Source organism: Capricornis sumatraensis, chromosome 16 (genome assembly GCF_032405125.1).
Source record: "Capricornis sumatraensis isolate serow.1 chromosome 16, serow.2, whole genome shotgun sequence".
Taxonomy (NCBI): domain Eukaryota; kingdom Metazoa; phylum Chordata; class Mammalia; order Artiodactyla; family Bovidae; genus Capricornis; species Capricornis sumatraensis.
Window position 1 is genome coordinate 48,221,393 of NC_091084.1, and position 12,312 is coordinate 48,233,704.

Here is a 12,312-nt window from a genome sequence, read left to right on the forward strand (position 1 = left end):
TGGGCCCAGTGTAGGTCACAGATATTAGAGATGGCCAGCGTTGTAAGGCCATTGAAGTAAGGCTCACATGAAAGTCTCTCAGAGTCACTGAAAATGTGGATCTTGGAAACAAAGGAATCGGGGGTCACCATATCAATAGACATAGGGAATTTCCAGAGTGATTTAAGCAAGACAGGGCAAATCCTGCAGGAATGGGGCTAGGAGAGTGAGGGATTCTAGCACAAGATAAAGAACACAAATACAATGCGAGATGCTTCTCAGGGGGCACCAATGGTGAAGAACTCACTTGCCGACGCAGGAGATAAAAGAGATGATGAAGTTCAATCCCTAGGTTGGGAAGATCCCCTGGAGAAGGAAATGGCAACCCACTCCAGTATTCTTGCCTGGAAAATTCCATACACAGAGGAGCCTGATGGGCCACAGTCAATGAGGCCGCAAAGAGTTGGGCATGATTCAGCACCAGCACATGCTTTAAAAAAGATGGAAATTTGCACTAAGAAGATTTTCACTTAGGTCTCTAAGTGAATGAAGTGTACAACAGACTATTACAGACTAATTATTTCTGTCATCCCTAAATCCATAGGGATGTAAGACAGACTTATATGTCTTTTCATTTGGAGGAGATATCAAGATTGAAGGCAAAAGGAGAAGAGGGCACCAGAGAATGAGATGGTTAGATAGCCTCACTGAGTTTGAGCAACCTCCTGGAAACAGCAATAATAGTAGTTAACATGGAAGCTGGGGCTATCTGCTAATGATCACTAGTGTCGTCTACTCCTGAATAAGATGCTGAATTTCTCCAAGGTCCATGGGATACAGATTGGATCCTCTGCCCAACAGAGTTTCCTCACCCCTTCCACTGCTCATCCCTCCCATGGCTCACCCTGCCTACCCCTCCCACATCCCACCCCACCCACCCTTCCAACCCCTTCCACCCCTCCCACTGCCCACTTCAGCAGAGACAACTGGAAATATACTGCCAGAACCAGGAATGAGGGGAAAGTCAAAGAGCTTACCCTGGGATGTCAGCAAAACAGGTCAGCAAACAGTACACTATCAGGTCATTAGGTGTATGGGGGCATTCTGAAGACTCCACAAAAGCACAACCACAAGCAGCAGCTATTGTATATTCAACAGCTAAAAGACAGATCACAAATAGCACCAGCTGCCCTTCAGCTCTCATCCCTCAAACCAAATTATGAGAGTAGGAGGAGGAAAGGAAGTAAAGAGACAAGAAAAAGAAAACAGGCCATGACACACTTACTCCCTCCAGTTCTATGAAATTGTAAATCAGGCCTGAACTTGATACAGGTGGTGAAAGGTGGTCAAAGAGCCAACTCAGGATTTAATGAGAGATGGAAGTTTTGATAGTAGATAAGACTAAACTTTTTAATGCCTAAGACTTTAGATATTCTAATACCAAAAGTGACTAGAAAAGTCACCTTCCCAGGAATATTACCAGGAATGGGGGTGGGGAAAACAAAAATAACATGGTGGCAAGCAAGGGTAGAGATAAATAAAGGAATATTTCAATTATACACCACTGAGTCCTGCTCATTCAGTAAACAGGTTACACACAGATGAAGAAAAATGAGGAAGAGGGGCAAGAAGAGAAATAAACTGGCAACACAGATGAGTTCCTTCTGGAAAAGGAAGGGGCTGCTTCCAGGAGATGTTTTCAATTACTTCTCATTATTAACTAGTATAATATTGTGATATAATGATAAAGATATATGCAGTCTTTGTCCAGGTTTCTGGAGCAGAGCTCCTAGAATTCTTGGAACTTCACGAGTTACAGGGATGAGAGGAGTCTCTTTTGTTACTCCTAAAAAGTCCCTATCGAGAATACTTGAGTTTATGTTAATGAGGTGACTCTGTATGAGACCCCTAGATAGTTTCAGGATGGAGGTTGCCTGCCAAAAAACCATGTGATAAGAGGGTTGGATCTTTCAGCTCCAAATCCTCCCACAGCTCCAGGAGGGAAACTGGATAGAGACTGAGTTAATCTGTGGTTGCCAATGATTTAATCATGCTTATGTCATGGGACCTCCATAAAACCATAAAGGAAAGGGTTTGTAGAGCTTCTAGGGTGGTGAACACCCCCACATGTAGAAAGGTGGTATACCGCAACCTCCACAGTCACAGAAGCCCTTGTGTTCAGGACACTTCCATACCTCATATTATTTGCCTCTTAATCAGGTTCTGCATGTACATATTTTCTAACATCCTTTATAAGGATACGTAGCTATATATCCTATATATATATATATATATATATATATATATATATATGTAGCTGTAAATAAGAAAAGTTCTTAATTTCCATGTGCAGTCACAGCAAATTTTCAAACTAAAAGAGTGGGTCATGAGGATTCCAAATTTTAAGACAAGTCCGATAAATTGTGGGTTGGAATAACAGACTGGTTCCAAATAGGAAAAGGAGTACGTCAAGGCTGGATATTGTCACCCTGCTTATTTAACTTATATGCAGTGTACATCATGAGAAACCCTGGACTGGAAGAAACACAAGCTGGAATCAAGATTGCAGAGAGAAATATCAATAACCTCAGATATGCAGATGACACCACCCTTATGGCAGAAAGTGAAGAGGAACTCAAAAGCCTCTTGATGAAAGTGAAAGAGGAGAGTGAAAAAGTTGGCTTAAATCTCAACATTCAGAAAACGAAGATCATGGCATCTGGTCCCATCACTTCATGGCAAATACATGGGGAAACAGTGGAAACAGTGTCAGACTTTATTTTGGGGGGGCTCCAAAATGACTGCAGATGGTGACTGCAGCCATGAAATTAAAAGACGCTTACTCCTTGGAAGAAAAGTTATGACCAACCTAAATAGTATATTCAAAAGCAGAGACATTACTTTGCCAACTAAGGTCTGTCTAGTCAAGGGTATGGTTTTCCCTGTGGTCATGTATGGATGTGAGAGTTGGACTGTGAAGAAGGCTGAGTGTTGAAGAATTGATGCTTTTGAACTGTGGTGTTGGAGAAGATTCTTGAGGGTCCCTTGGACTGCAAGGAGATCCAGCCAGTCCTTCTGAAGGAAATCAGCCCTGGGATTTCTTTGGAAGGAATGATGCTAAAGCTGAAACTCCAGTACTTTGGCCACCTCATGCGAAGAGTTGACTCATTGGAAAAGACTCTGATCCTGGGAGGGATTGGGGGCAGGAGGAGAAGGGGACGACAGAGGATGAGATGGCTGGATGGCATCACTGACTCGATGGACGTGAGTCTGAGTGAACTCTGGGACTTGGTGATGGACAGGGAGGCCTGGCGTGCTGCGATTCATGGGGTCGCAAAGAGTCGGACACGTCTGAGCAACTGAACTGAACTGAGGGACCCAATATTTGCAATTGCTATCTGAAGTGGGAGGGCAGTCTTGTGGGGCTGAGCCCTTAACCAGCGAGGTCTGAACTAACTCCAGGTAGTTAGTGTCAGGACTGAATCAAATTATAGGAAACCCAGTTGGTATCTGCACCAAGTTAGAGAACTGTCTGGTAGGGAAAACCCACATTTTTAGTTTCAGAAGTGTTCTATGGTTTTGAATAGATCTTAGTAATTATAACTAGACTTACATTGAAGAAAGTAAGGAATATCACTAAGCAATTGAGGTATGACCTAAACCCATCCCTTACAATTATACAGTGGAAGTGACAAATAGATTCAAGGGATTAGATCTGATAAATAGAGTGCTTCAAGAGCTATGGATGGAGGTTTGTAACATTGTACACAAGGAAGTGATCAAGATCAGAGCCAAGAAAAAGAAATGTAAAGAAGCAAAACAGTTGTCTGAAGAGGCCTATCAAATAGCTAAGACAAGAACAGCAGCTAAAGGCAAAGGAGAAAAGGAAAGATACATCCCTCTGAAGGCAGAGTTCCAAAGAATAGCAAGGAGAGATGAGAAAGCCTTCCTAAGAGATCAGTGCAAAGAAATAGAGGGAAACAATAGAATGGGAAAGACTAGAGATCGCTTTAAGAAAATTAGAGACACTAAGGGAACATTTAATGGCAAGGTGGGCACAACAAAGGACAGAAATGGTATAGACCTAACAGAAGCAGAAGATATTAAGAGGTGGCAAGAATACCCAGAAATACTAGACATACAAGATCTTAATGACCCAGATAACCACGATGGTGTGATCATGCACCTAGAACCAGACATCCTGGAGTGCTAAGTCAAGGAGATCTTAGAACAAAGCTAGTGGAGGTGACTATATTCCAGCTGAGCTATTTCAAACCCTAAAACAAGATGCTGTTAAAGTGCTGCACTCATTGTGCCAGCAAATGTGGAAAATTCAGCAGTGGCCACAGGACTGGAAAAGATCAGTTTTCATTCCAATCCAAAGAAAGGCAATGTCAAAGAATGTTCCAACTACTGCACAGTAGGACTCATCTCCCTCACTAGCAAAGAAATGCTCAAAATTCTCTAAGCTAGGCTTCAACAGTATGTGAACCAACAACTTCCAGATGTTCAAGATGGATTTAGAAAAGACAGAGGAACCAGAGATCACATTGCCAACATCTGCTGGGTCATAGAAAAAGCAAGGGAATTCTAGAAAAACATTTACTTCTGCTTCATTGACTATGCTAAAGTCTTTATCTCTGTGGATCACAACAAACTGTGGAAAATTCTGAAAGAGATGGGAAAACCAAACCACCTTACCTGTCTCCTGAGAAACCTGTATGCAGGTCAGGAAGCAATAGTTAGAACAGGACATGGAACAACGGGCTGGTTCAAAATTGGGAAAGGAGTATGTCACCCTGTATACCGTCACCCTGCTTATTTAACTTATATGCAGGGTACATCATGTGAAATGCCAGGCTGGATGAAGCACAAGCTGGAATCAAGATTGCTGGGAGCAATATCAATAACCTCAGAAAAGCACATGACACCACTCTCATGGCAGAAAGTGAAAAGGAACTAAAGAGGCTCTTGATGAAAGTGAAAAGGAGAGTGAACAAGTTGGCTTAAAACTCAACATTCAAAAAAAGGAAGATCATGGCATTTGACCCCAGCACTTCATAGCAAATAGATGGGAAAACAATGGAAACGGTGACAGACTTTATTTTCCTGGGCTCCGAAATCACTGTGGATAGTGACTACAGCCATGAAATTTAAAGATGCTGGATCCTTGGAAGAAAAGTTATGACAAACTAAACAGCATTTAAAAAAACAAAAAAAAAAAAGCAGAGACACTACTTTGGCAACAAAGGTCCTATAGTCGAAGCTATGGTTTTCTCAGTAGTCATGTATTGATGTGAGAAAGTGAAGTCACTCAGTCGTGTCTGACTCTTTGTGATCCCATGGACTGTAGCCCACCAGGCTTCTCTGTCCATGGGATTTTCCAGGCAAGAGTACTGGAGTGGGTTGCCATTTCCTTCTCCAGGGGGTCTTCTTGACCCCGGGATCGAACCAAGGTTTCCTGCATAGCAGGCAGATGCTTTACCCTCTGAGCCACCAGGGAAGCCCAGTACAGCTGAAACATAAAGAAGGCTGAGGGCCGAAGAATTGATGCTTTTGAACTGGGGTGTTGGAGAAGACTCTTGAGAGTCCCTTGGACTGCAAGGAGATCCAACCAGTCCATCCTAAAGGAAATCAATCCTTAATATTCATTGGAAAGACTGATGCTGAAGCTCCAATTCTTTGGCCATCTGTTGCAAAGAACAGACTCATTGGAAAAGACAATGATGCTGGGAAAGATTGACGGCAGGAGGAGAAGGGGATGACAGAGGACAAGATGGCTGGATGGCATCGACTCAATGGACATGAGTTTGAGCAAGCTCTGGGAGATGGTGAAGGACAGGGAAGTCTGGTGTGCTGCAGTCCAAGGGATTGCAGAGTCGGACACAACTGAGTGGATGAACAACAACTAAATCCATTTGTGATGTCAAGAGCATTATTACCTCCATCCTATTTCTTTGCACATTTCTTTTGTAAAATACTCTATTCACCCTCTTGACAACGAATGCCTTTCACAGACTAAGGGAAAGTCCTAGTCGTGCCATCTTCATCAGCATCCTCATCTTCAATTTTGTTGTCCCTGATAACTACAAACCCTGTGCTCTTTTCCTTCACCTCCAGACTCTAAGCCTTTCATGTTTAAGGAAGTCTGACGATTAGAGGGAAACAGACTGGTAGAATCTGCCTGGTCACAACACATCATACTGGTGTTGAATTCTCAACATTCTTATTTATTTCAAAAATCCCCTTACCATACTGAGGAATGACACTTTTGAAGCTTGATCATACATTCAGCACAATTTACAGAGCACCTATTATGGACAGTGTACTCTGACATTGTACCAGTCAGAGTACACTGCCCATGATCTACCACTATTAGTTTCCTAGTGCTACTGTGGAGAAGGAAATGGCAACCCACTCCAGTATCCTTGCCTGGAAAATCTCATGGACAGAGGAGCCTGGTGGACTGCAGTCCATGGGGTCGCAGAGAGTCGGGCACGACTGAGAGACTAACACTAACACTAACACTTATTGCTACTGTAACAAATTACCACAGATTTGGTGACGTAAAACAACAGGTTAATCCTCTTATAGTTCTAGAGGTGATATGTGCAAAAGTGGGTCTTATGGGTCTAAACACAAATTATTGGCAAAGCTGCATTCCTTTTGGAGGCTCTAAAAGAAAGTCTGTTTTCTTGCCTTTTCCAGCATCTAGAGGCTGCCCTCCTTCCTAGGCTCACAATCTACTTCCATCTTCAAAGTTGTCAGTGACCAGTCAAGTTGTCCCCATGCAACATCACTCTACCTCTGACCCCACACCTCCCTCTCATAAGTACCCTTCTGATTACATTCATCACAACTGGATAACCCATAATAGTTTCCCAATCTCAATATCTTAGTCACATCTGAAAAATTCTTTTTGACATGTAAAGCCATATATTCACAGGTTCTGGGGATTAGAAAATGGATATCTCTTGGGGGGGTAGTCCTTTATTCATTGTATCACACCTCCTCATAGAATGAAAGAGAAATAACTCTTGGAGAGTCAGGAGGCTATAAAAGATGTGATTTTTTAAAAACCTATTTTTAACTGAAATACAAGAATTATACCACCAAAACCAACAACAACAACACAAATTACACATGTACAGCTCATGGAATTATTCCATAATAAACACATTAATTTCACCACCATGGAGGAAAAGTTACAGAACATACCAACCTCCTAGAATCATCTCCCTCACAACATGTCCTCCTCTAAAAACTATACCCTCTCTATTCCAGAGGCTCAACACCATAGATGAGTTCTCTTTTTGAACAGGAAAATTGAATGATTCAGTGTAATTGTTTTCTGTCTGACTTCCATTCACTCAACAATGTTTGGGAAATTTATCTGTTACTAAATGGAGCTACAGTTGGGTTTTTCGTCATTATATATCACAATTCGTGTATCCATTATACTACTCCAAACATTTGAATTTTCTTGTGTTTATTTAAATACTGCTGCTCTAAGAATTCTTGCACATGTCTTTTGTTGCATTTACTCACACATATCCATTAGGTATATACCAGGAGAATAATTTGTGGATCATAGTTTATCTACATACCTAGATATCTCTTCAACTTTAGGAGATAACTCCAGCCAATTTTTAAAGTAGCTGTACAAATTTAAAACATTACTAGCAATATATGTGTGTTTCCATTGCTTCTCATGTTTATTAACACTATTATCACTCTTTTATATTTTAGCCACTCTGGACGATGTAGGACTAATAACTCACTATAGTTTGCATTTCCCTGATTACTGCTGAGACTGGACTTCCTTCATTCCTTGGGACTATTTGTTATTCACTCTTATAAACTGCCTGCTCAAGTCTTTCATCCATATTCATTTCATGGTGATTTCACAGTTCTTTCCATATTCTGCATGTAGGCACTTTATCAGATGTATGTTTTGCATAATGACTTCTTTACCAAAAAAAAGTACATAAAATTGAAATTTGAATGTCAATTGATTTCTTATGGATCCAGCTCTTATTTCCAAACTTGTAACTCTCAGTTCACCCAATACAGGTGCCCTCTATGCACATGAAGCAAATATTAACAGGCATAAAGGGAGAAATGAACAGTAATACAATAAAAATATAGGAATTTAAAAGCCCACTTACATCACTGGACAGATGATCCAGGCAGAAAATCAATCAAGAAATATGGGTCTTAAACAATGCATTTGATCAGATTGACTTATTAGATACACAAAAAATATTTCATTCAAATAAAACACAGTACATATTCTTTTCAAGTGCCCAAGGAACATTCTCAACAATAAATCATATGCAACTCCACAAAAAATGTCTTAGTATTATTAAGAAAACTAAAATTATATCAACTATCTTGTCTGACCACAACAGGATAAAACAAGAATATGACCAAAAACAACTAGAAAAACCATAATCTTGTGGTCTAAACAACAAGCTACTAAACAACAACTGGTTCCTTGAAGAATCAAAGATAAAATTTAAAAAACAATCTCAAGACAACTGAAAATGAAAACACAATGCTCCAAAACCTATGAGGCAAAACAAAAGAAGCTCTAACAGGGAGGTGTATAGGAATATAGGCCTACCTGAAGAAAATAAACAAAACAGTCTCAAATAAACAAACCACCCTTATACCTAGAGGAATGAGAATAAAAAGTGCAAACAAAACCTGAAGATCATAAAAGAAAAATGATAAGCTTGGAGAAGAAATAATTGAAATAGAGACTGAAAAACAAGTGAAAAGATCAAAAGATCAAGTGAAAAGCTAATTCTTTGATGAGACAAAACTGGTAAACCTCTAGTGAAACACATCAAGGAAGAAAAAGAGAGACAAAATAAATGAAATCAGTAAAGAAAGAGAACCTATTAATAACTGTGGGTTTGCATTGCTCAACTTTACTGTTTTTACATATTGGAATACATTCTTAAATAAATGTGGTTATATTGCACATCATTTAAAGATCATGTCTTACTTTATGTTATCTTGCTAATGACATTACTTTCTATGTATTTTATATTTATTTTAGACTATGGAAATTATATTAGACAAAGAGCAAATTCTAGCAATTTTCTTATTCAAATTCAAAATGGGTTGTAAAGCAGCAGAGACAACTTGCAACATTAACGCATTTGACCCAGGAACTGCTAACGAATGTACAGTGCAGCAGTATTTCAAAAAGTTTTCCAAAGGAGACAAGAGCCTTGAAAGTGAGGAGAGTAATGGCTGGCCATTGGAAGTTGACAATGACCAACTGAGAGCCATCATCAAAATTGATACTCTTACAACTATGCTTAAGTTGCTAAAGAACTCAATATCGACCATTCTATGGTTGACTGCCATTTGAAGCAAATTGGAAAGGTGAAAAAGCTCAGTAAATGGGTGCCTCATAAGCTGACCAAAATCTTAAAAAACCATTGTTGTGAAGTGTCATCTTCTCTTATTCTACGCAATAACAACGAACCATTTCTCAATCAGATTGTGATGTGCAATGAAAAGAGGATTTTATACAACAACCAGTGATGACCAGCTCAGTGGTCAGACTGAGAAGAAGCTCCAAAGCACTTCCCAAAGCCAGAACTGCACCAAGAAAAGGTCATGGTCACTGTTTGGTGGTCTGCTGCTGGTCTGATCCATGACAGCTTTCTGAATCCTAGCGAAACCATTAGAAAATCCGAGAAGTATGCTCAGCGAATTGATGAGATGCACCGAAAACCTGAAAACCTCAATGCCTGCAGCCACCATTGGCCAATAGAAAGGGCCCAATTCTTCTCCAGACAATGCCCAACCTCATGTCGCACAGCCAACACGTCAACTGGTGAATGAATTGGACGACAAAGCTTTGCCTCATCCTCCATATGTGCTCAGTTATGTCCAACTCTTTGTGATCCCAGGGACTGGAGCCCACCAGTGGGCTGTCCACATGATTTTGCATGCAAAAATACTGAAGTGAGTTGCCATTTCCTACTCCAGGGGATCTTCCCAACCCAGGAATTGAACCTGTGTCTCTTGCGTTGGCAGGCAGATTCTTTACCACTGCACCACTTGGGAACCCCAATATTCACCTGAACTCTTACCAATGGACTACCACTTCTTCAAGCATCTCAACAACTTGTTGCAGAGAAAAGACTTCCACAACCAGAAGAGACAGAAAAATCTTTCCAAGAGTTTTTCAAAACCCGAAGCACACAGGTTTATGCCACAGGAATAAATAAACTTATGTTTTTGGGGGGGAAAAACGTGTTGATTGTAATGGTTCCTATTTGGATTAATAAGGATGTGTTTGAGCCTAGTTACAATGCTTTAAAATTCACAATCTGAAACCACAATTATGTTGCACCAACCTAATATAATTGGAGAGTCTCCTAAAAGACTATTTATTTTCCCTAAGAATTTATTTTACATATATATCTTTTCCTGTGGTTCCCACCCACGTCTCCTGCATTGCAGACAAATCCTTTACCACCTAAGCCACCAGGGAAGTCCATAATATTGGAGAGTTTCCTAAAGTTATTTATATTCCCTAAAAATTTATTTTATATATATTTTGTCCCTTGTGGAAATATGACTACATTGGATAACTGGTAAGCATAATGGCTTTTGAAGAATTCCCAGGTTTTGTTATGACAGATTTTACTTTTTCCTTAGAACAAAGCCAGACATATGGCTTTGGCCTTTGATGGCACTGAGTTTGTAAAATTCATTTTGTCATCTTATCACATCCCACCCCTCTGTGTCATCAGAGAGCACTGGGTTGAGCTTCCTGTGTTATACAGCAGCTTCTATTTTGCACATGGTGATGCACGTATATCAGTGCTTCTCTTTTAACTCATCTCTCCCTCTCCTTCCCCACATGTGTCCACAAGTCCATTCTCTACATCTGCATCTTTATTTCTATCCTGCAAATAGGCCCATCAGGACAGTTTTTCTGATTACATCTATATATGTGTGTGTGTTACTATACTTGCTTTTCTCTTTCGGACTTACTTGAGAAGGTGTGGTACCTATTATCGATTACTACTTGGCCAATTTTTTGTTTTTTTAATCTGTGTACCTGCTTGTTGAAGTGATCTTCAATCCTTACTATACAGTTGTCTTTCCTGTTGGGATTTTTCTTTTCCTATGACTCTTAGGTCTTTTCCATTGAGAGAAGACCCTTCAGCGTTAGTTTCAGGATAGGTCTATTATCGTGGAATTATTTTAGTTTTGTTCATCTAAGTTCTTTATCTCTCCTTCTATTCTAAATGACAGTCCTACTGGATAGAGTACCCTGGGTTGCAGGGTTTTCCCTTACACCACTTTGACTATATTATGCCATTTGCTTCTGGCCAGCAAAGTTTCTGCAGAGAAATCAGATGGTAGCTTTAGAGAGGTTCTCTTGTATATAACTTTTTCTCTTGCTGCCTTTAGAATTCTCTTTAATTACTGCCATTATAATTATGATATATCTTGGTGTGGGTCTGTTTGGGTTTATCTTGTTTGGGATCCTCTGTGCTTCCTATACCTGAATATCTGTTTTCTTCTTCAGGTTTGGGTTGGTTTTGAGGCATAATTTCTTCAAATACACTTTCCATTTTCTTCTCTCTCTTCTTCTGAAACATCTATAATGTGAATGTTGGCACATTTAATGGTTTCCCAGAGATTTCATAGATTGCTAACATTTTTTCTTAATTTGAATTTATTTCTGCTGTTCTGATTAGGTGATTTCCATTACTCTGTCTCCCAGATCATGTGTGTGTTCTTCTGAACCACTTAGTCTGCTATTCATTCCTTCTAGTGTTTTTTTTTTAATCTCAGATATTGAATTATCTAATTTTGATAGGGTCTTTTTATATAATTTAGTTCCTTATTGAAATGATCGCTATTTAGATCAATCATCTTCCCTTTTTCAATTAACATTTTTATTAACAATTTCTGAAATCTTTATATGGTAAATTGTTTATTCATTTTGTTGTTTGTTTTTTTTTTTTTTTTTCCTGGAGTTGTCTCTTCCTCTTTCATTTGAGAGTAGTTCTTCTGCTTTTTTGTTTTTGCTTAACATTCTCTGCCTCTGTCAATTTAGGTGAAACAGTTACTGTGGTCCTGAAGGGGTATTCTTTTGTGGAAGAACATCTATACATATTAAATGTGTCCAGTGCCTTTGGTGAGGAGCTGAATTTGACATGGACATCAGCCGCCTTTCTTCACCATGTACTGGCAGCTATCGCCTTTGTAGAGGTGGGACTAGATATGGTGGAGCTACAGCCTGCAGTCTTTCTTCAGGCTATAAGAACTTCCTCGCTGCTTGTGGGACTT